Source organism: Silene latifolia, chromosome Y (genome assembly GCF_048544455.1).
Source record: "Silene latifolia isolate original U9 population chromosome Y, ASM4854445v1, whole genome shotgun sequence".
Classification (NCBI taxonomy): Eukaryota; Viridiplantae; Streptophyta; class Magnoliopsida; order Caryophyllales; family Caryophyllaceae; genus Silene; species Silene latifolia.
In genome coordinates, this window is record NC_133538.1 from 362,860,286 (window position 1) to 362,885,326 (window position 25,041).

Here is a 25,041-nt window from a genome sequence, read left to right on the forward strand (position 1 = left end):
GGCCCTAATTAATTGCGATTAGTGCGAGCTACGTCCAGGGGGTGGTATCAGGGGTAGCTGGGTAAGCGGTTTTAGCTGTCAACCAGGCTCCCTTTCGTATGTTCCACAGTCCGTCTGGTGAGGGTGCTCCTATTGGAGATACTAGGTTAGGCATGTTGGAGTGCTATATGTCTTGTTACCCCACGTTGGCAGTTGACAGTCCTGCTAGATACACTTTCAATGTACCATAGACATTATGATTCAGAGTGATGTACTTAGAGAAGCCTGAAAACAGAAAAGTCTATTAGAATGATGTGAAGTACCTGACGCCATCTCATGGGGTACCAGAGCAATTGTGGTCCCAGGACGCTGTCAGAACACACCATCCAATAGTAGTTTAAAATTTGAAAGAGTAAGAGACACCGGAAATGGGGATGAAATTGGTAGTATGCCTACTACCGGACTTTCTTTTATTTTAAAATAATTTGGCTTTTCATAGTACATTACTTTGTAGGCTAAAATATACTTATTATTAAAAGTAATATCTCTTCAGGTGAAGTATGTTCCATGGGCGTTGTATGATTTGACCGTTCATAGTCATCAGTCCGTATGCACCATGGCCAACAACTCATTCTACCTGGTATGGTCCTTCCCATTTGTAGGCGAATTTGCCCGCCTTTCGATTTTTAGGGTTCTGGAACCATCACGGAGAACTAGGTCTCCTACCTCCAGGAGCCTGACTTTCACATTCTTATTGTAACTCCTAGCCACTTACTGCTTATAGGCAGCTAGACGTATTTTTGCACTTGCTCGCAGCTCGTCTACTGTGTCCAAGCTCCTGACCATCTCTGCCTTGTTCAGTTCCCCTTTCATACATCCATACCTGTGAGTGGGAACCAAAACCTCTAACGGAATGACTGCTTCCGCACCAAACACCAGGCTGAAGGGTGTTTGGCCTGTTGCTATCTTTGACGTCGTTCTATCTGACCATAACACCAGTGGCAATTCATCTGTCCACTTTCCTCCTAACTCCTGTAACCTCCTTCTCAGATTATCCATGATAATTTTGTTGCTGGACTCTTCTTGCCCATTATACTTTGGAGTTCTGGGTGCTGATTTTTTCAAAGTGATGTTCTATCTGGCGCAGTATCCCTCAGCATCGTTGGAGATGAATTCTGAGCCATTGTCACATATAATCTCTGACGGGATACCAAACCTGCAGATGATATTGCGTTTTATGAAAGAGATGACTTGTTTGTCCTTCACTTCTGTGAATGCTTCTGCCTCTATCCACTTTGAGAAGTAATTTATCATCGCCAGCATCCATATCCTGTTCCCTGTGGCTCTTGGTAGGGGGCCTACTATGTCCATACACCATGTCATTAACGGCCAGGGAGAAATGATAGGGTGTAAAGGCTCTGCTGGCTGATGGATCATTGGTGCTGAGCGCTGGCAGGCGTGACACTTGCGTGCGTACTCTGCTGTATCTGCCCTCATTGTGGGCCAGAAGTATCCTTGCCTGAGAGCTTTATTTGACAGACTCCTGCCCCCCGCATGGTTTCCACATTCACCACTGTGGAGAGCATGTAACACAGTCTGTGCTTCCTTCTTGTCCAGGCGTCGTAAGTGGGGACCTGCCAGTGACTTCCTGAAGAGTGTATCATCAATTAGTATAAATCTGGAGGCCTTCACTCTGAAAGCTCTTACTTCCTTCTTGTCATATGGCAGCTTGCTATGACGCAGCCAGTCTAGGTAGGGTGTGCGCCAATCCCGCCATCTCGCTGTATAGCTGGTTGGTCGGGCGGTGGGAGTCTTCCCGCCCTCCGTAGCGATCCCGAACTCCCACTTCGTCCTGCTGGTCCTCCAGTTCTCCTCTGTCTATTTCATCTGTCTTCTGGATAGAAGGTTCCAGCATGTGTGCGATGGGAATGCTGGATAGTTCTGTCGGCTTGAACGTTGCCCCCAGAGTTGCTAAGGCATCTGCTTCCACATTCTGATCTCTGGGAATCTAATTGAGCTTGCAAGTTTCACTACTATAAATGAGCACTTGGGCCACGGCTAAATTCGTGGCGCAAGTACTAAATTTCCATGGCTAAATCATTTTGCCACGGGAATACCTTCCGTGGCGTAAGTGGCCGTGGCAAAGGGATAGCCACGGGAAAAACAAGAACGTGGCTATTATTGAATTTTTGGCCACGGATTCTCTCGTGCCTAATAACTCCCGTGGCCAAAGAAATTTCCCGTGGCGAAAAAATAATTCCTGTGGCAAATAATATATATGAAAATTAAATAAATAAAACGTAAAATAATTTATTTATTTTTCACAATGGGTATTTTATCATATACGGAACCGTGACAATCTTGGTAATTGTTTCACTAGTTAACTTGATTCATTTGAACGTTATTTCGTTTCACGAGTCATGCATTTGTGAGCATCGGAGAGGCTTCCCAGCAGGTCACCCATCCCAACACTACTCTCACCTGAGCACGCTTAACCGTAGAGTTATTTTGATGTGCCACCGAAATTGAATGTTACCTTTGTTGATATAATTAGCACTTTGAATCCTTTTAAGTTTATTTTTTTCTTTCAAATCTTACCTTTAGTACTATTTAATTACATAAATGTTACATGTTTTACAATTTTTGCGGGAAAAACATTATTTTGGCCGAAACAATTAAATTTTCGACATTAACCTCCTGATTAATGATTTTGACATCATTTTTTTTTTGCCCAAGTCAGTAAACCATTTTCTCCAAAAAGTAAAATTAATTGTGTTTTCCTAACATTTTTTTATTTCTTTTGTTTATCGACATACTTATTTTTATTTCTCATGTACTCATTTTTTCGTATATTTTTCTTCGCAAATTCTATTGTATAACCGTTGTACCTGCGATATGAAAAATGAGACCAATTTTTGGTAAAATAATGACCGCTTTTTATAATTAGGTCTTTTTTCTCCAAAGTGATCACTATTAACCAAAAAATAGTCACTTTTTTACCCAAAAACCACAAAAAATATTATTGTACAAAAGAATCGTTTATTTTCCTAATATGATTTCTCTTTGTTATGCTTTATCGTTTCTTTTCTTAAAATTTTCACATTATTTGCACATGTGACTTTAAATTATTATAATTTATATATTTTTCCGTGTGATGCGCTCATTTTCAATGAAAAAAAATTTCCCAATTTTTTTTCTCAGCAAGTTAAATTTTACGTAAATTTTTCACGGTACCCTCAAATTTTGACAGATTACATATGGTACCCTTTTTTTAAAGTTTTTACATATGGTACCCTCTATTTACGTTTTTCAGTCTCAAAATACCCTTTGACAAACTTCCGTCATAACGCCGCTACTCATATTCCTTGTGACGCCTTTTTTTGTTATCTAATACACTATCAATTCATCATCTAATAATACCTAAATCCTTATTTTGTCTAATAAACTAACATTTAGTACCTAAATAATATATCAATAACAACATAACATACACAATTATTCATCAAATTACTTATAGGAGTAACGACGTTATGACGAAATTTCCCCAAAGAGTATTCTGGAAATGAAAAAAGTAAACACAAGGACAACATATGTAGAAACTTAAAATAAGGGGTACCATGCGTAATCTGGCAAAGTTCGAGGGTACCATGGTAAATTTCCATAAATTTTATATCAAATTCAAATTTTTCTATAAATATCCTACAAATAAAGTTGGAAATAAAATTTTGAATGAAATAGTTTAACAATATATTAATTTTGTATTTTCAAAGATAGATGGTAAATAACTTTTTTATTCAATTTGATATGCTATATCTTTAAATGTGATACGATCATTTAAGATTGTTATTCAAGATTATAAAGTTTAATTTAAAAAAATAAAAGAAATTCACGACTTTAATTAACAGAGTATATATTAAAACAATTTTTTTAAATTATCAATATTTTGAAAAACCTACAAAACATAAATGTGATCTGTAAAAAATCAAAAAATAAGACGATAAACGTTTCTTTGCTTGCATATAAGTTTATAAAATTTTAAAATTTCTTATTAAAGTAAATAAAACAATAAAAAATATTAATTAAATTAATCAAAATGTTTCTAAATTTTTATATTCAAATGTATTTTCATATTATTATATTTGATTAAATTTCATCCAGATTTAAGTCGGAAAAGATACTCGCCACGGGTATTTGTTTGTTCGTGGCTAAAAAAATATTTGCCACGGAACAATTCGTGACTAAATAAAATTTCGCCACAGGTGTGACATAAGCCGTGGCTAAAATGATTATTTGCCACGGGTGTAGCCTAATTCGTGGCGGAAGTGACTTTTTGCCACGGGAAAAGTTATCCCATGGCATAATTTTTTTTCCAAAATAATGAATAAGTTTTTCCCGTGGCTAAGCAAAATTTAGCCACGAATTATGAGTTCCCATGGCATAATTCGTGGCGCAAGTGATGATTTGTTGTAGTGTTTTGAAGTTTTGCTTTTAACTCCTTTTCTACTTTTAAGTATGCAATCATCTTTAAATCTCTAGCTATAAAATCGTCATTTACGTGGTTGACTATTAGCAGAGAGTCACTGGATATGTGCAGGTGCCTGACTCCTAATTCCAGAGCTAGCTGCATTCTTAGTATCAAAGCCTCGTATTCTGTTTCATTATTGGTTGCCTTGAATTCACATCTTACTGCTTGTGCTATCAAATCCCCCTGTGGTGATCGCAGGATTAACCCTACACCTATCCCCCTTTGATTGGAGGCTCCGTCGATGTGCATCTGCCAGATCTCCAAATCCCTGTTTCCCTCTAGGGCGAGGATTTCCTCATCTGCCAGATTTTGGATGGCTGGACTGAAGTCTGAGACAAAGTCTGTTAATGCTTGCGACTTGATTGTTGTTCTGGGGTCATACTGGATATCATACCCACTAAGGTGTACAGATCATTTTGACATTCTGCCTGACAGTTCAGGTTTCCTCATGACAGACTTCAGCGGGTAGTTGGTCACAACATGTATGGTGTGGGACTAAAAATAAGGGTGCAGCTTATAAGATGCTATCACCAGAGCTAGTACTAGTTTTTCGAGAGATGTGTACCTGGTCTCTGCTAGCAGCAGAAACTTGCTTACATAGTATACTGGCCTCTGTTCCTTCTCCTGCTCTCAGACTAGAACAGCACTCACTGCCACCTCTGTGACGGCCAGGTAGAGGAACAGTGGTTCTCCTGGTTCCGGTTTTGACAGAAGTGGTGGGTTGCTGAGGTAGTGTTTTAGCTCACTGAATGCTTGCTCGTGGCCTGCGGTCCACTCTAACTTTTGGCTCTTCCTTAGTATGTCGTAGAATAACCTACACTTATCTGAGGATCTTGAGATGAACCTGCTCAGGGCTACTACTTTGCCAACTAGCCTTTGAACGTCCTTAGGCTTTTCTGGTGACTCCAATTGCAAAACAGCCTTGATCTGCTCGATACTGGCTTTTATCCCTCTTTGTGTTACAATGTAGCCTAAGAATTTTCCAGAGGATACCCCGAAGGTGCATTTAGATGGATTTAGCTTCAATTTGTATTCCCTCAGGGTGCTGAATGTTTCTGTCAGGTGTCGCATATGATCTTTGGCTTTCTCTGATTTCACCACCATATCATCGATGTATACTTCCATAGTTCTTCATATCTGCTCTTTAAACATGCGGTTGACCAGCCTCTGATATGTGAAGCCTGCATTCTTTAGGCCGAATGGCATGACGTTGTAATAATATATTCCTCTTTCAGACATGAATGACGTCTTCTCCTGATCTGCAGGATCCATTTTGATTTAATTGTAACCACTCCATGCGTCCAAAAATGTCAGCATCTCATGTCCAGCTGTCGCATACACCATTGCATCGATATGAGGCAGTGGGTAGGGATCTTTAGGGTATGCTTTGTTGAGGTCGGTGAAGTCCTTACATACTCTTCACTTTCTATTCTTCTTAGGCACTACCACCACATTGGACAACCACTCTGGATATTTTACCTCTCTTATTTTCTTCGCTGCCAGAAGGCTATCTACCTCTTGATTAATTACCTTATTTCTTTCTGCTGCAAACTTCCTTCTTCTCTACTGGATGGGGTTACACTTTGGATCCACACTGAGTTTATGCGTTATGATGGATGGGTCTATCCCTATCATGTCGTCATGCGACCATGCGAAACAGTCCATGTTATCTTGTAGAAATTTGATTACTTATTGTCTCAAGCTTCCTGTGCATCCAGCTCCAATTAGCACAGTTCTCTCTGGGTGCAGCTTGTCCAGGTTGATTTGATCTAGTTCTTCAGCTGGGGGCTCAATGTACCCATCCTGGACAGGCTGCTTCTGTAATTGTTATGCGGAAGGGCTGGCAGTGCACTTTAGTGCCTTCTTGTAGCAGCCTCTAGCTTCTTCCTGATCTCCTCCTATTGTCTCTACCCCTCATGGTGTGGGGAACTTTATGCACTGATGGTACGTTGAAGGGACTACTTTCATCTGGTGTAGCCACGGCCTTCCCAGGATGACATTGTAGGTAGAGGGTCCGTCTATGACCAGGTATCTGATTTGCTTGTTGACCCCTCCCACATAGGTTGGGATGTCTATCTCGCCCAGTGAGTTGGTTGTTTCCCTACCGAAACCTACCAGCGGGATAGTTTTCTTTTGTAGATCTTTCTCGCTGAATCCCATGTTTTCTGTAGTTTTTAACATAATCAGATTGATCGAGCTGCATGTATCTACCAAGACCTTTCTAACTGTGCAGTTAGCCATTGACAAGGTGGTAATGAGTGCGTCGTGATGTTCCCATTCGTCATATGTGTCTCCTTCATCAAAGGTGACAGCTAGTAAATCACTGTGAGAAATTCTGCAAGAATTTACTGGTCTATCTCCTTTGGTCTCGGTGGCGTGTCTTTTAGCTGCTGAGTACGTCAGCCCACTTAGGTCTGAGCCGCCTGTTATCACGTTTATTATCTTGGTGCATGTAGGTGGATTTGCAGGTTTCGCGGAGCCTACTTTATCCTGCTGCTTGCCCCCACGTGGTAATTGGTGGCTCAGCTCACCTTGCTCATACAGGCGCTTGATCTCTCTTCATAGTGTGTAGCAGTCCTCAGTGTTATGCCCAATCTCACGATGGAACTCACACTTCTTCTTGCTATCTTTTCGCCATGCCTGTCCTTCTACTGGTTGCTTGGGCCATCTTACTCCATCTCCGATCTCCCTGAGTGCTTTCAGGATTCCTCCGATGCCTGTAGTGAATCCATACTCTGCCAGAGTAGGGAGTAGCTGATTTTCTTCGATTCTGTTGACTCCCCTTCCATATGGCCAATACCTTTCGTCCCTTTTACTTGTAGATTGTTTTCTTCCTGACTTTCTACGACTGAGGTGCTGGAGACGCTTGGTGTATTAGGCAGGCTGGCTCTGGCTAGAATGTCTTCCTCCAATTCTGATTGCGGCTGCTGCCTTTTCTTGTACCGCTTCAAAGTTATGACAAGGGTGCATAGTTAGCTGCTTGTACAGGTCAGAGTCATGGTGGAGGCCTCTCCTGAAAGCTTCTACTGCTGTTGAAACTTCACATTCTCGTACTGCCACCTTCCCATTGTCGAATCTAGTATTGTATTCTCCAATGGTTTCTCCTGCCCCCTGGACGATTCTGTATAAATCTCCTGCATGCTTTTGTGGCTTCCGGCTGCTTGCAAAGTGTTGGGTAAATGTGTTTACCAACTCAGCAAATGTGGAGATCGACCTGTTGGGTAGACTCACAAACCATCAAAGTGCCGGCCCCGTTAAGGTGGATCTGAATCCTTTACACATGCAAGCTTCCTTGATCTGCCCTACGGCTGTTACTGTCATCATCTTCTGCTTGTACTGGCTTAAATGGTCAAAGGGATCTGTTGTGCCGTCAAAGAGAGGCATATTTGGATTTGTGAATCCGTTTGGCATGGCTGTGATGGATATGGCGTCCACGAATGGCGAGTCGGTATAACTGTCAGGTGCTGCTTTCTCAAGTGGGGGTGCCAATCCTGGAACCCTGCTTAGCATCTCTCTTAACTCCATGTACTGCTGATTTGTTATGCTGCCTGAATCTGAGGTCCGCCTGTTAGCTGCTTGCTGATTCAATGCGCTACCTCCTGACCCATACTCTTGAAGGTTCTGATGTGTTCCGGCAGCTAGGGGGTTGAGGTTACGATTGTTCATTGCTGCCAGTTCACCTGCGGGTTTACCGCGGACCCTGCTCCAGGTGTCTGGCTGGTTGCTACGAAATTATCAACAAGGGTGCCACCTGTTCGTGCTACCACGTGGCTGGCTGGCGGGCGGTTATCTGGTGTAAGATATCCCAGCCCTTGCGGGGTTATTGTTTCATCTGATGATACTGTAGCTAGATCCAGCCTCGTTACTAGTTCAGCTGGTACCCTCTGTGTTAGATTCCTACTGCCTGATGCCCTCTGTGTTAGATCCACTACTGGAGCTCTTCCTTCACCTACCTTGCTTGATGATGTGGCAGATTGCTGCTTCAGAATGTCTATCTGTGCCCAGAGCTCTCTGTCTCTTTTCCTTGTTTCAGCTTCAGCTTTCTTCTGGTCTTCTCTCATGTTTTCCATGGCTTTTTGAAGGTTCTCTACGCCAGCGAGCAAGATTTGTGTTGGACTGGGCGGTGGGGTGAGGCTTGAGCTCGTTGTTCCTTTATCTGATCTGGCTTGGGTTATAACAACAGGGGTTTTAGGAGGTAAAGAAGTTTTTGTTGTGGGTATGGTTCTTGAGGTGTGCCCAGGTGCCTGCGTTGACACCGTTGATGCCGGGTTTTGAGTAGAATTTGGTGGCAACGACGGTTGAATACTCCCTGACACGGCTTCTGATACTTGCTTATCCATGGTGTATTTAGATTATCAACGATTGACGACGACAATGCCCCACGGTGGGCGCCAAACTATTTAGGTGATTTTTACCAAGTTAATTGTATTAGGTTAATGCTGTCTAACTCGTTGGTTGCTTGATTTGATCGTTTGTTTTTTATATTTAAATTAGGAAATAAAGCACGAAATATAAATTGACACGTAAGATTTGGTGACGCGGAAAACCCAATGTGGGAACAACCGTGGGAGGGACGGTAGCCTGCCAAATATTGCACTATATTTGAATGGGAGGATGAATACAATTGATGCGCAATGTAAATCTTGCTAGCACTAGGTATTGTGTATGTGTAATCTTGGATGTCCTTCTTCGATTGCTTCCCTTGATATTTATAGGGTAAGAACCCTAGGTGTATCCTACCATGTTTATGGAAAGGAATATAACTTCCATAATAACTATTTCCATATCTCACTATCTCCCTCAATTCTCCTTGATCTCCCTGAATGCTCCCTGACTTCTCCCTGACTTATCTTTCCTAAACACGGATGCTTCCTTCAGCGGGCTTTGGCCTCCTTCTACACGCGCCTGCTGGCCCATTTCCCCTTTCAGCTCCCTTGCTCCCAATCGTGGGCTCCTCTTCTTCCACTCCTTCCTTTATGATCCATTACTTACTAAGTGGGCTTTCCTCATTGTGTGAATTTTAGCCTAAACAATACCTATGATATGCTTTATTATTATTCTATTTTGCTTTCTCTTATTATGATAACATGAATGATACCACGTTTATTATAATTCAAGTTATGTGCATCTTCTTTAACATGTTTGCTTATTTGAGTTCTTTGTTATGTTCATTTTGATATAATGTGGCTGGGAGAACTTTGAGTTACTCCCCACTGACTGTGGCATTTATGTTTCATGAATGACAGGTATTAGTTGGTGCATTTTTGTTGTGAAGACATGTGTGAGCTAGTGAGTACCTTGACCGTTGGATTTTTATCTATTCTTATGCTTAGACCCACCTTTTAAACTTGTTATTCGTGGGATATCTTTTCCCCTTATTTGCTAGACTTGGTTTTTAATAACCTAAGTTTGCCTATCGTTGCACTCGTTACGTTATGTTTAGTAAACCCGTGCTTTATACTTCAAAAAGTTTTAAAAATTTCATAAATTCCGCTGCATTTACTCGTTTTATGTTACGTTTATCCCGGGGGTCCCATGTTCAAGGAGGGAAGTGAAAATGAGTCTGAGTCTGAGTCTGATGACAAGTAAGTGTTAGACTCTGTCTTGGGTCCCAACATTCCCAACGCCCCTATTAAAGTCCCTTTCCCACTATTTTATCACAATCTCGGGACTATCACAGAGGCTAAGTCAACTATTGTCACCCCTACTCCCACGAAAGGTAACAACCTGGAGCTTGTCTCAGGGGTCACCTCGTCTGCGGCATCACCTCGGACTCCCCATGAGATGTTTGTCCTGTCCAAGCACTTCGCTTAGATTGACTTAATGAATGCTATGTTTTCTTACGACTCGTCTCATTTTAACAACAATGCAATTCTGAACGAACATGAGGAATTTGACTTGAGTGACTACCCACCTCATTTAGCCAAAGAACTAGACAAACGCGAACTTAGAACACCCATCCTTCAGGAGACCGAACATGTTAACATAGAGACTGACCAAGCGCCTCAAGAACTTAAGATAGGGACCACCCTTGACCCCTCGGAAAGACAACAATTCATCTACCTCTTGCTCGAATACAAGGACGTATTTGCATGGTCTTACAAAGATATGTCTGGGATTGACAGGGAAATTGCAGAGCACAGGATACCCATTAAGCCCGGAGTTAACCCGTAAGGCAAAAACGGCATCGCATGCGCTCTAAATGGGCATTGAAGATCAAAGAAGAGGTTGACAAGCAATTCAACGCCGGATTCATCAAAGTTCCTGAATATTCTGACTGGATGGCTAACATAGTCCCCGTAACCAAAAAGGAAGGAAGAATCCGATTTTGTGTTCACTTTAGAGATCTGAACAGGGCGACTCCAAAGGACGACTTCCCCTTACCGCACGTCGACATCTTGGTAGGCAACACCGCCAAGCACGCCCTTTTATCATTCATGGACGGTTACGCCGGATACAACCAAATCAAAATGGCTGAGGAGGATATGCACAAAACTGCATTCACTACACAGTGGTGCACATACTGATACATTGTCATGCCTTTCAGTCTAATCAATGCCGGGGCAACCTATTGGAGAACCGCCGCCACTCTCCTACACGACATGATGCACAAGGAAGTGGAGGTATACGTCGACGACATGATCGTTAAATCAAAAGAACGAGATGTCCACTTTGACGTCCTTCGATAATTCTTCGCCCATCATCGAAAATTCAACATGAGACTAAATCCTCAGAAGTGTGCATTCTGGGACACCTCCGGAAAACTCTTAGGGCATGTCGTCAGCAAAATAGGTATGGGAGCAATGCTAGCACCGATAGGGACAATGCTTGCCAAAGAGCCTTCAACAAGATAAAGGAGATCCTAGCCAAACCTCCTGTACTTATGCCACCACATCACGGAACACCCCTATCCCTATACCTAACCGTCACCAACACGGCCATTGGTATAATACTACGGTTTTCTGTACTGTTGGGTACTCTATCGAGTAAGGCTTACTCTGTCGAGTAAGTGAGTTTTGGTTTCAAAACAATATACCGTCTGATGGGTACTCGATCGAGTAAGTGGAGTACTCGATTGAGTAGGGGTCACTCGATCGAGTAAGTGACTTACTCGATCGAGTAAGTCGGTTTTAAGGGTTATTTTGTCGAGTTTATTAGCAATGCGAGAAAGATATATAAACACCTTTTTTGTCAGTTTCTTTTTCAGTTTTACCTTTTTCTAAAACTTCACAAGACTTAAACAAGTTACGTTGCTTTCTCCTTCGCATTGCTATCAAATCCTAAGGGCTAAAATCGTCGGATCATTGTGTTCTTTACGTCGTTGAGACCATCGTATTGTGGGTAAGATCCATGTACAGTTTTTATATCGTTTCTTTGATTTTAGTCGAAACCCTAATTGGGTATTTTGGGGGATTTTGGGAGTATTGTGTCTCTTAGATAGTAATTGTATGATTGTGTGATTATAGGAGGTGATTTCGTTGAAGAACGGTTTTGATTAGCTAATTGTGACGATCTTGGTGAATTGTTTTTCCAGGTAGGGTTTCCCTACTCGGTTATTGATTACATTGTGTTGATGGTGGATTGTTGTTGGTTATTTACTGTTGTTGATCTTTATCGTATTGGTAATTGTTGTTGTATAATTGGTTGGATGTGTTTGTCTGTGGTTCGCGAAGCGCGCCCTCGGCTGACTGGAGTCACTTGCAAGAGTGCCTTCACGCCCTTGATTTGCCCTTTGTGGAACCCGCCACAAAGGGTATGTTCACATTAAGGAACTTGGGTTTTCGCTCGGAGATGATGAGCGGGGATTTGGTGGGTACGGCTGCGGTCCCCCACTGGCGGCATGGAATATCTGTTGCGATGGGTATTCTGGCAGGGCTACACACTTTAGTGTGTAGTAAGGTGTATGGAGATGTGACGGAGTTGGGTGATCTGTATATTGTTATCTTGCTTGTTTTGTTTTGTGTAATCAGTAACTGACCCCGGTAATTGTTTTTAAAACTATGGTGATCCATTCGAGGATGGTGAGCAGTTACTGAGTAGGTATGAGTAGGATTGCGCGACGGATAGCTGGGATAGAGTCACCACGTATCACTAGAGTCTTTTGTTGTGTCTTGAACTTATATTTCTTTCAGTTGGTTTGATACTTTGGAACATATGTATCTCACTTTATAGTTTTGGTTTTGTTATGTAATCACTTTAACTTATCTATTTAAAGTACGTTCTTGGATGGTCAATTTGATATACATTAACTCGAGTAACCGAGATGGTAGTACTTTTATGCATTAGGTGGTCATAGTAAGGCACCTTGGTGTATGGGGGTGTTATAAAGTGGTATCAGAGCGATGATTTTGGAACCTGTAACTAATGAATCTAGGGAGACAAAATAAAATGAACCCGGGTAGGAGTTGTTAGGAGCTCACGCAAAAACTTGTGAGACGTCCTAAAGTCGCAAACTCGCCCTATAACTTTGAACCGGTCACTATGGGGTGTCATGGGATCGCTATATGTTTACTAATGTTCTATTGCGTATGTTGGATGATGTGTTGTATGGAAATGTTGGAAAATGATTGTGGTGGAATGGGGAATGTGGTGAAAGAAGATGAAGTGGACATATGATAAATTGTTCTGAATAAGCATGTTGCATGATAGTTGGTTTATAATGTGGCATTATAGTAACATGTGAATAGAATATTTGCATTTGATGTATATATGTATATATATATATATATATATATATATATATATATATATATATATATATATATATATATATATATATATATATATATATATATATTGTTGCGAAAAGTTATAGAATAAAAGCATGCGGGCAGTACATGATTGGTAAGTTGAATACTATATAATCATGATGGATGTTATTGTTTGGCTTTTGTAGATAGTAACATGTGGTTAGGGATACTGTTTTTATGAGTATCGAGTTGGTTTTGTTTACTTTGTTGTTGTTTAAGTTGTTTGGAAGTAAAAATCAAGTAGTTATGTTGTCCGATTACAGAGAAGTTGTCTTTAAACTGTTATAAATTGAGATGCATATATGATTTTAATATGATTCCACTTGGAGGTGATATTTTATTCTTTTATGATTTAAACGATAGGTCATACGCCCAAAATGACCAAGAAACGAGTGAGATATGACCATTTTAAGAAAATTGGATAGTGCTGAGAACTGCATAGGGTACTCGATCGAGTAGCCCTTGCTCGATCGAGTGCACCTCTTGTTACTCGATCGAGTACACTTTACCCGATCGAGTAGCCCTGGTAACTTATTATGCGTGCTTCTGATCTTCACCTACTCGATCGAGTAGGCTGTACTCGATCTAGTGACCCCTGTTTTGGGTCATATGCTTATCTTTTTACCTCGTCGCATATCTTATTTAATTTAAGGGTGTTCTTTTGCTTCTTTATGCATTATTTTACATATGTGTTGGTCCTGATGCGTGAGTTACCCAATCTTAAGATGAGGGGAGTGGCACCTTATGGTGGGTATGAGTTTGGTGGGGAGGACATGAGTTATATGTGGTTGTGATGGATAGTGGAAAGGAAAGGGAAGGTTGATGAGTTTATTGAGGCATGGAGCATGTTTTGTGAGAGGGGTGAGTGATATAATTACGAGTTTGAGTAATGTAAGGTAAGTGAATATGGGCAAGGGATGATGTAAGTCTAAAAACGTGAGAATGAAAGATTGAAATGAAGGATGTGGATAGTGGCAATTTGAGATGTGTAATGATTTATGGAGGGAGATGATTAGGATTGTGTTGGATAAGAATATATGTAATAAAAGGTCGTTGTAGAGGGATGGAGAAGAGTGGTATATAGTGAACTTAGATGGAGTCATGTCGCAACGTGGATTTGTAAATAGTGACTGAATTTGGGGAATATGGTTTATTAAGAGGTGAACCTAGTGTGTAATTCTTTGGGCAGTTAACGGTATAAAGTGAAACTTTGGGTCTAGAGATGTAAAGGGGAGATGCAGTTAATTGATGAGTACTGTTTCGGTAATTTTTACCGAATTAGGTGATATGTTGTCAATGCGGTCTTACTCGTTGCGTATTGACTGTATGATTGCGTATTATGTTAAATAAAGGAATTAAGTAAGTAAATAAAAGTGACACGTAAGATGTGGTACACGGAAAACCCAATGTGGGAACAACCGCGGGAGGGACGGTACCCTACCAAGTATTGAACTAGCTTATTAATGAGAGATTGAGTACAATGGAGACGAAACGTAAATCTAGCTAGCACAATGTATTATGTGAATGTGTGAGATCTTGAATGCCTTTTCTTGATTGCTCCTTTGGCTATTTATAGGGTAGGAACCCTAGATGAGTCCTACCCGGATTATGGAAAGGAATATTAGTTCCATAAAACTCTTTCCATAACGGGCCATCCTCCTCCATTCTCCCTGATCTCCATGGCTTCTCCTTAAAATCTCCTTGAAGGCTTTCCATAACACGGGACTCTTCTATCAATGGGCTTCTTCACTTTAACTCGTCTCTTGGCCCAACTCCTTAGGCGGATCCTTCATTGCATCCGGGCCTCTCTTGCTCGCTCTTCCTCCACGACCCAACTCTTCAACAGGAATCAAGTGGACTTACCCCATTAGGCCATTATGCAGATTTTGGCCCAAACAATTTACCCCTAATTCCTTGTGAGATACGTCTCGAGGCGTCGAATAAGGAATTACGCATCTATTTTGAAATGACCCGCGCCGTCTTTTGCACTCCTTCCTGCGTACTCATCATTGCTCTTGTCTCCTTATTCCCTAATTTCCCGCGCTTTCCCTATCGCTCCTCCTTTATAATATCAACCCCCACCTCACTTCATTAACTCCTTAACTTCAAAACCCTCCTTCTTCCAATACTCTCCTTCTCCCAAAACTCTCCCCATTCCTTTCATTTCCTCTCGTCGGACGTCGCCGTTGTTCCTCGCCGCCACTCTTTCCCAGGTATTCTCTTGCACTTTTTCTTTAGTCCTTTTCTTTTCTCTCTCCTCCGACCATGGGTAAAACCCGTCACACCACTTCTACCTCCGCCCCAATCGGCCCAAACCCAGACCCCGTCTTCCCTTCCCGGAATCTTTTCGTCCACTCCCATGATTGCAATTCTTCTTTGACTACCGCTGACATCCCCTTGATTAAGGGTTTGCTCGGCCTTGGCGATGGGGTTGACATTGCTATCCCAGAACCGAGTCAGAAGGTGGATGGCATCCGACCGGGATGGGTCTGCTTTTATCTTTATCCGTTTAGATACGACCTTCGTTTCCTTTTCCAAAGCTTATGCAAGAATTCCTTCGCACCAACAACTTTGTCATGGCACAAATTTCTGCCAATATTTGGAGGGTTCTCCTCTACTCCCTGACCGCTAGCCAGAACACTGGCAGCTCTATCTCCTTGGGCGATCTAGCCCATATGTATGATATCAGGTCTCTGGGAAGAGGCCAATTCTCCATCCAGGGCTTTGGGGAAACCCCCTTCAGACATGTGTCAAAGTCCAGGGACGAGAAGTGGTTTGAGGACTTCTTCTATGTGAGGACGGCTTCTATCCAGCCACCTGCTGACTACATCTTCGAGAAATGGGTCATTACTTCGAGTAAGTGGCTCCCCTGATGCCTGATTTGTTCACCTTAATGCTTACTGACTTACTTTGTTGCTTTCATGCAGGTCCCTGCTACCTGACTTGTGTGGGCGATCCGATAGCTGCTCGCAACAAGTTGTTCTGCATCCCCTGTCTGAGAGAAAGTTCCCTAACCTGCTTCCCAGCTTTTCACCTGCCTCTTCTTCCAATCCACAGCAATCGGCTCACAGCATGTCTTCTGGTAAGTCACTTCGTGCTATCTTTGGTTATACGCATTCCTGCTGCCTCTCTGGTGCTTCTGACATCTGAATTCTTGGTTTCATGTAGGTTCAAAAGTCGACCCCTTTGAGGCCATCCTTCAAAGTGCTAAAAGAAACAGATCTGCTGCGAGTCCCGAGGTAGCTTATGCCTCCAAGAGCAGTGCCCCTGCTTCTTCCTTTCAGACTCCTCTTACCCATTCCAGCGTTGCTCGTCCTGAGCCCTTAGAAGTCAGGCAATTGTCCCGTCATCCTCCTACTTCACCTGCTAGTCCTCCTGCTGCTGCTAGTGGTGGCATCATTGCTCACTTGTCTGATGGTTTTGGGAATATTGATAAGGTGCCCTACTGGCCTGAGATCGACCAGATTCTCTTCCCTTCATTGGTGGAGGCTTTCTCGGAATTCTGCCCAGAGGAGATGGTTGAGAATGATGTGCACAACGCCTTTATGGTGGGCATCCTTCCTTTTCTACCTGTTCCAATCTATTTATACAAAACCTGCTAACTTCTCTTTTTTTTTATGCCTTCAGACCCTTCAGTCAGCTCTCTATGACAGGAAGATGATCAATGTGGTACAAACCACTAGCCGTGCTACTAATGCCAAGAATCAGGAGCTGACGAGGACCATTGCTGAGTTGGAACAGCATCGTTGTGACTTGAGGGGAAGGGTGGTGGAGCTGAAAGCTGAGCTCGCTGGTACCAAAAAGAAGCTAAAGGAGGGGGATGACCAGCTGGCGCGTACCCAGGAGGTTTGCACTACCTTCTCTGATTCCCTTAAGCGTTCTGAAGAGAAGATCAGCGAGCTGATCTCCCTGGCCACCAATATTGTTGCCTATGCTACCTGGCGGGGAAACATTAGCGGAATGCCTGCTGCTCTTGAGGAAGCTCCAACCCAGCAGGCCATTGAGGAGGAGGAGAGGCAGCTGGAGATGCTTTACCCCATCCAGCGTGATTTAAGCGTTCTAATGCCTGAGGCTGGCGAGGTGAATTCTCCTGTATTGGCGGAGCAGTCGGCAGCTGGGGATGCTGGCTCTTTCCAGGAGGCTGCCGCAGCTGAGGGAGCTCAAGAGACCGATGCTGTTGAGGACATAAAAGCTGGTTTTGTACCTGAAACGGGAGGTCAACAGGAGGAGACAGAAGAAGTGCCAGAGGTGGAGGTCATCAATGTGACCTAAAGTTAAAAAGTTTTTTAATTTCTAACTCTTTTGTTTTTTGGGTGGTAATTTGTCTCTGTGTGGGCAGACTTGTAATATTTTTAAACATTTTCTCGTTTGTTTGCCGTGGTGGCGATTGTAACATGGGGCCGTGTTTTGGCCAAATTTTAAAATGCCCCTTACCTTAGTTTGGCAAGTTTAATTTTCGTTACAACTTGTGTGTTTTATTTCTTGCTGTTATGTTTAGCTTAGAAAGCTACCGTGTCAGCCTGTTAGCTGATTTAGGCGAGTCGTGTCAACATCAGGATGCTGATTTAGACTCAGCTAGCTGCCGTGTTAGTCTGCTGACTAATTTAGGCATAGGCCGCATTGTAAAAGAGGTGCCGTGTCAACCTTTGAGGTTGATTTAGACCAGTCGTGTCAGCCTGAGAAAGATGATTTAGACTTAGCTAGCTGCTGCGTCAGTCTGCTGACTGATTTAGGCGTATGCCGTAATTTGACTGCTTAACCTTATTCATGACGCAAGGTGTTTTCATCATGTTTAAAGCCAAGAGGGGCGTACCCTAGGCAAGTTTATCGTCATTCTAGGACCAATGGGACGTTGCAGGATTCAGGTAGCGCAGAGATCCCTGCGTTCCATATATATATATGCACATGTTGGGGCCTTGATTAATTGCGATGAGTACGAGCTACATCCAAGGGGTGGTATCAGGGGTAGCTGGGTAAGCGTTCAGCTGTCAGCCAGGCTCCCTTTCGTATGTTCCACAGTCCGCCTGGTGAGGGTGCTCCTATTAGAGAAATCTAGGTGAGGCATGTTGGAGTGCCATTGCCTTGTCACCCCGCGTTTTCAGTTGACAGTCCTGCTAGATACACTTTCAACATACCATAGATATTAGAGTTAAGAGTGATGCATCTAGAGAACCCTGAAAATAGAAAATTCTATCAGAGCAATGTGAAGTACCTGATGCCATCTTATGGGGTACCAGAGCAATTGTGGTCCCAGGAAGCTCACAGACCACACAATTCCAATATTAGCTTTTAAAGTTGAAAGAAATAGAAGTAAAAGAAAATGACACAAAATTGGTAGTATGCCTACTACCGCTTTTTTTTTACTGCTTTTCTTAATACACTACTCTGTACACTAAACTCTACTTATTATTAAAAGTAATACCTCTTCAGGTGAAGTATGTTCCATGGCTTTTGTATGATTTGACCGTCCATGGTCATTAACCTGTATGCGTCATGGCCAACAACTCCTTCTACCTAGTATGGTCCTTCCCATTTATAGGCGAATTTGCCTGCCTTTCGATATTTGGTGTTTTGAAACACTTCACGGAGAACCAAGTTTCTTAGCTCCAGGAGCCTCACTTTTACATTCTTGTTCTAGCTTCTAGCGATTGACTGCTTGTAGGCAGCCAGACGTATTTTTGCACTTGCTCGCAGCTCGTCTACCGTGTCCAGGCTCCTGATCATCTCCGCACTATTCAGTTCCCCTATCATACATCCATACCTGTGGGTTGGAACTAGAACTTCTGATGGAATCATTGCTTCTGCGCCAAACACCAGGCTGAAGTGTGTTTGGCCTGTTGCTATCTTTGGCGTCGTTCTATCTGACCCTAACACTAGTGGCAACTCATTTTCCCACTTCCCTCCTAACTCCTGTAATCTCCTTCTCAACTTATCCATGATTATTTTGCTGCTGGACTAAGCTTGCCCGTCGGACTTTGGACTCCTGGGTGATGACTTTTTAGAGTGATATTCCATATGGCGCAGTATCCCTCGGCATCGTTGGAGATGAATTGTGAGCCGTTGTCACATATGATTTCTGATGGGATACCAAACCTGCGGATGATATTTCGTTTAATAAAAAAGATGACCTGTTTATCTTTTACTTCTGTGAATGCTTCTGCTTCTATCCACTTGGAGAAATAATCTGTCATTGCTAGCTTCCATTGTAACACCCCCATACTCCAAGTGCCTTACCAGGACCACTCAGGTATAAGGATGCCACCATCTCGGTTACCCGAGGCATGATAATCATAAGACAATGAAGAAACACACTTTATTGAATAAGTTTAAGTGATTACATTACAAAACCAACTGTAAGCAAAATACAACTGTTCTCAAACTATAAACCAACTGAAAGGAACTGTCCTAACAAACACAATGAAGACTAAAGACTCGATATGTGATGACTCCATCCCCACTAGATCCCACGCGTATCCAAGATATACCCTTAAGCAACGCTCACCACCCCGAATGGATCACCACAGTTTTAAAACATTTAAACGGGGTCGAGACTAATCACACAATTAACATACATGTCTCACAATAAGATAAGCGGATGACTTAAGCTTAATCACACATACACAACCAACCCAACTCCAATCATCTCAATCATCGATCCCCACTGGACCAGCCACATGGGGGGACCGCAGCCGTTCCCACCTAAGCCCCGCTCATCATACCGAGCGATAACCCTGTCCCATTAATGTGCACATCCCCTTCCGTGGCGGGTTCCACGAAGGGCGAAACTAGGGCGTGAGATCACTCCCGCAAGTGACCCCACTCAGCCGAGAACGCATCTCGAGAACCATCAACAAACACAACCACAATCACAATCACAATCACAATCATCATATCAAACAACTAACTATAGCACATCACCAATATCCCATTATGGGACTAATACTGAGTAGGAAATCCTACCTGGAAAGCAACACAATCATCAGACGATCTAGCAGCTGTCTCAAAACCTCTCCTTTACAAATCCTTCTCCTATCACATAATCACATAATCACATAATCACAATCTAACCTTAACAAATCATAAAAACCCCCAATCCCAAAATTAGGGTTTAACCAAATCAAAGGAAAGACAATAAAAAGGGTACATAGATCTTACCCTTGACGCAAGGAACTCAACGGTATAAACAACGACAAGAACTGACCGTCTGAACTCCGGGAATTGCTAAGAATGCGATTAGGAAGATGAACTTGTTGCTTTCTCTCTTAAACAGGGTTTTAGGTTTTGTAAAAGTGATTTGGAAACAATGACGGAAGTGTTTTATACTTTAATCGCTTTATTAACAAAACCCGACAAAACAGCCCCCGTAGAATGGCTACTCGATCGAGTAGCTAAGGTACTCGATCGAGTGCCCCCTTACTCGATCGAGTACCCTAGTTACTCGATCGAGTACCCCACAGTCGAAACTATTTTATTTCGCAAAACTCCCTTACTCGACAGAGTAAGGCCTACTCGATAGAGTACCCCAAGACTCATAAATACGGAGTATTACAGTCTTCCCTTCTTTAAAAGAACTTCGTCCCCGAAGTTCAACCCATACATGAAAACAAACATACTAACTCGATCAAGACACAACAACGTGACTAAGAACTCAAAACAAAACTCCAACCCAAACATGAACTCGTAACACCAACTCCACTAACTATTCCTACCTCCACAACATGGCTCACGATATCGTATCCACTCCATTATATCTCTCTCAACACTAACTCCATACACTACCAAAATACTCATAACATCAAACGGAATGTTACATTCTACCACCCTTAAAAGGAACTTCGTCCTCGAAGTTTACTCAGACTCATAACACCATCCTCCAACTGTCAACACTATATAAAATATTCTCACACTTCGAAGCATCACACTACTACAAGCACGGCCATGGCCTTTTATAAGTATCATCCACAAAACAAATCCCTCCTTTACGCTACGCTAACACTCTACTTCCAATTATATTACAACATGCACCACCATGAAACTCTCTTTTATCGCATCCTACTCCTCTTAAGAAAAATGTTACGTCCTCGTAACTCACTAATACTAAATCCTAGCTATATCGTGTCATTATCCTCATCACCATCGCATGTCAAAGATAACCACTTATAATCTAAACACTCGCCATGCACATATCCAAGGTTCTCTTACTTAAACATTCCTCATACCTCAACTAATTCGCCACACCACCTAACCTATACCTCAAAATCTTTATCTTAACCCAAAACTTCAACTTTTCCACATTACCGCAACATGACATACCTCTCTATATAAAGCACCTATCTCCCAAACGCATAACTCACGATCCACACTTGTTACGTACACTCACACTAGACCCTCCAGTTCTTTCCTTCATTACCGCAAGACTCATACATAACCTAATATGACACTAATTCCCCCAACACCCTACACTCACTGTCCCAACAAAAGATTATGAACCACCTGCAGCTTTCAGATCATTACCACACATGTCCTACGGACCACTTGTCATTACCATGTCTACTAAAGTCTTCTCTAGAACAAGATCAAAATTATCAGAACAACCTCTCACAACCGTGTCCCATCAATAGAACATCACTATACCCCCGACAACAACGGAAACATATACGACTCTATTTCATGTCATACTATACCCTCATTCCCAACTTAACTTGGTAAAGAAAACATCAATAAACAAGACAACTGTCTATCTGCAGAAACTGAAACTCGCAGGGAGCAACATCAAACAAAACAACAAACTATGAATAACTGGTATGCACTTTCGAAACTCGAATCATAATCATCCCGCCTACTCCACCACAACCGGTGACGGCATCACAACACCGCCACCAACAGCCACACCGTAGTGCGAAAATACCCGCATCACAACATTATGTACCCTGCCCGGATCACCACCCGAGGCACCACAACCACACCGATAGACATCACAACTGCATACGATTCCCATAAACACTGACTAAGCATAACTTCTCAGACAAGAAAACTTACTCAAATCCACTTTATTAAATCACCACGCAACATATTATATGGATAAACAGATAAGCATCTCATGAACATCATCTCTACCATTTCACGGAATACACATGTGTTATTAATACACATAAAATTATAACTAGCCATGTCAAATTAATCAAGTTATTACCTTTTTGGATATTATTCAATTAAATTACCGTGTCCAACCTATATATTACAGAACATTCATAAAACAACTTTATAATTATCACATCATACCACTTCTTGTGAGGTCAGAACCTCACACAAACATTTACACATATCATAGACCCGTAATCACAACCAACTAGTCAATCCTGATCACGTAAGTTACCACTCAACATAGGTTACCTGTCGCCCGAGCTTAACTCGTATACACCTCATAACATATTCTCCCTTTCGCATATCCATCACCCTCTGCCAAATGTAGCCACACCATTAATGCTCAACTACTAACAACCGCCTCATATAACCACATCTTATACTCTTTCATAATCAGTACTTATCAACTGGGTCTCTCGCAAAATCAACCTCTTTAGAATTGTTACCTTTCTAATATACCATTACCCATAACCACTAGTCACAAACCATAACACTACCGCCGTCCGGGCATCAAACCTCTCACACTCATCTCTAAACATCACGATTTGTTTCCTATCTTTGGTTGACATCCCAAATAACGAACATCCAATCCATTAACAAAATTACCTCAACATTCTTCCCAATACTATCCTTAATTGTATCATCATCTAACTCTCCACCAAAAATCTCTTATCGTGCAAATACTCCACCAACTTCATACTCCTTTAATTCCTCGAAACTCATGATTAATCATGTTGTCCTGAAACTTCTGTATAACCATTAACTTACTTACTCTTGATAGTATTATACATCTCGACAATTCCTCAATTTTATGTCACATAACTTCGGTCAACATCTTCCTAGTTTTACTCCCCTCATTCTTTTCTTTTACTCTCGGCAATTCAATTAACCATAAAACTCCTTATTACTTCTTCCTAACTCTTTAGTGTTCCGGTTACTTTCTCATTGCTCCAAGACTCACATCTCATTATTTTATATCGATATCTTCTCACTCTTTCTTACCATGGATTTTCTCTTATTATGGTATCCCTCACACTTGCCACTAATCTATCCATAAAATCAACTTTCACTGTTCAAACAATTGCATCTCCTTTGTACCTCTCTAGAAATCAAAATTCCTTTCATACTGTTAAATGCCCAAAGAAATCACATGTAGTTTCATCTCTTGATAAACCAAATCTCCCAAACTTACTCACTGTGTACAAATCTACCTCGCGACATGTCTCCATAAAATTCACTGTATACCACTCTTCTCAACCCCTTTAAACGAACTTTCACTACATATATCCTTAACCCACACGACTCCTAACTATCTCCCTCCATAATTCTTTACACATCTCAAGCTGCCACTATCCACCTCCTTACTTTCAATCTTTTTATTCTCACGTTCCTTAGACTCACATCATCCCTTGCCCACATTCACTTACTCTTGCATTATTTAACACACACTCATATCACTCATCTCATCTCATAAAACATGCTCTATGTCTCAATTAAGCCATAATGATCTTTCTTGTATTTTTCCACTACTCAAAGACACCCACATATAGCTCATCTCCTCCCACCAAACTCATACTCGCCATAAGGTGCCTCTCACCACCCCATAGATTGGGTAACTTACGTATCAAGACCAACTCACGTGTAAAACAATACAATAAGAAGTAGAATAGCAACTTTGAATTAAACATAATATGCACGAATGTCAAAAGATAAGCATATGACCCAAAACAGGGGTCACTAGATCGAGTATAGGCCACTCGATCGAGTAAGGGACTTACTCGATCGAGTAGGTGAAGATCAAGCACGTAAAACAAATCACCAGGCTACTCGATCGAGTAGCTAAGGTACTCGATCGAGTGCCCCCTTACTCGATCGAGTATCCTAGTTACTCGATCGAGTACCCCAATTCTCAAGACTTTGTCCAGGTTTCGTAAAACAGTCATAACTCACTCATTACTTGGTCGTTTTGGGCGTGTGACCTATCGTTAGAATCGTAAAAGGACAAGCTATCACCTCCAATTGGAATCACATCAAAATCATTTATGCATCTCAAGTTATAACAGTTTAAAGACAACCTCTTTATAATCGAAAAACACAACTATTGATTTTTACTTCCCAAACGACTTAAACAACCACAAGGTAGACAAAACGACTCAATACTCATAAAACCAGTATTGCTAATCATATGTTACTATGTTCAAAAGCCAAGCAACAACATTCATCATGCACATAGATTATTGAACTTGTCAATCACGATTTACCCACATGCTCTTATTTTATAACCTCACGTACACAATAACATAATGTACGACATGGAATCCCCTATTCACATGTTACTAACATAGCAAAAGTAGAAAATCCACTTCCATCACATAAACATGTCCTCCACATGAATTTCATATTCTCATGCAATTCCTTAACTCATCTTTTCAACCAATTCAAAACAACATTACAAACCAACCGTCTTGCAATTCATGTATTCAATCAATGACAATTATAATCATATCATCATTATCCTTCACTACACATCTCACATCCTCCACATGTATACATCCATTGATTCATACAACACCTTACTACATAGATACACAACACACAAAGTATGCACATAGCGATCCCGACTCATATCCCATGTGACCGGTT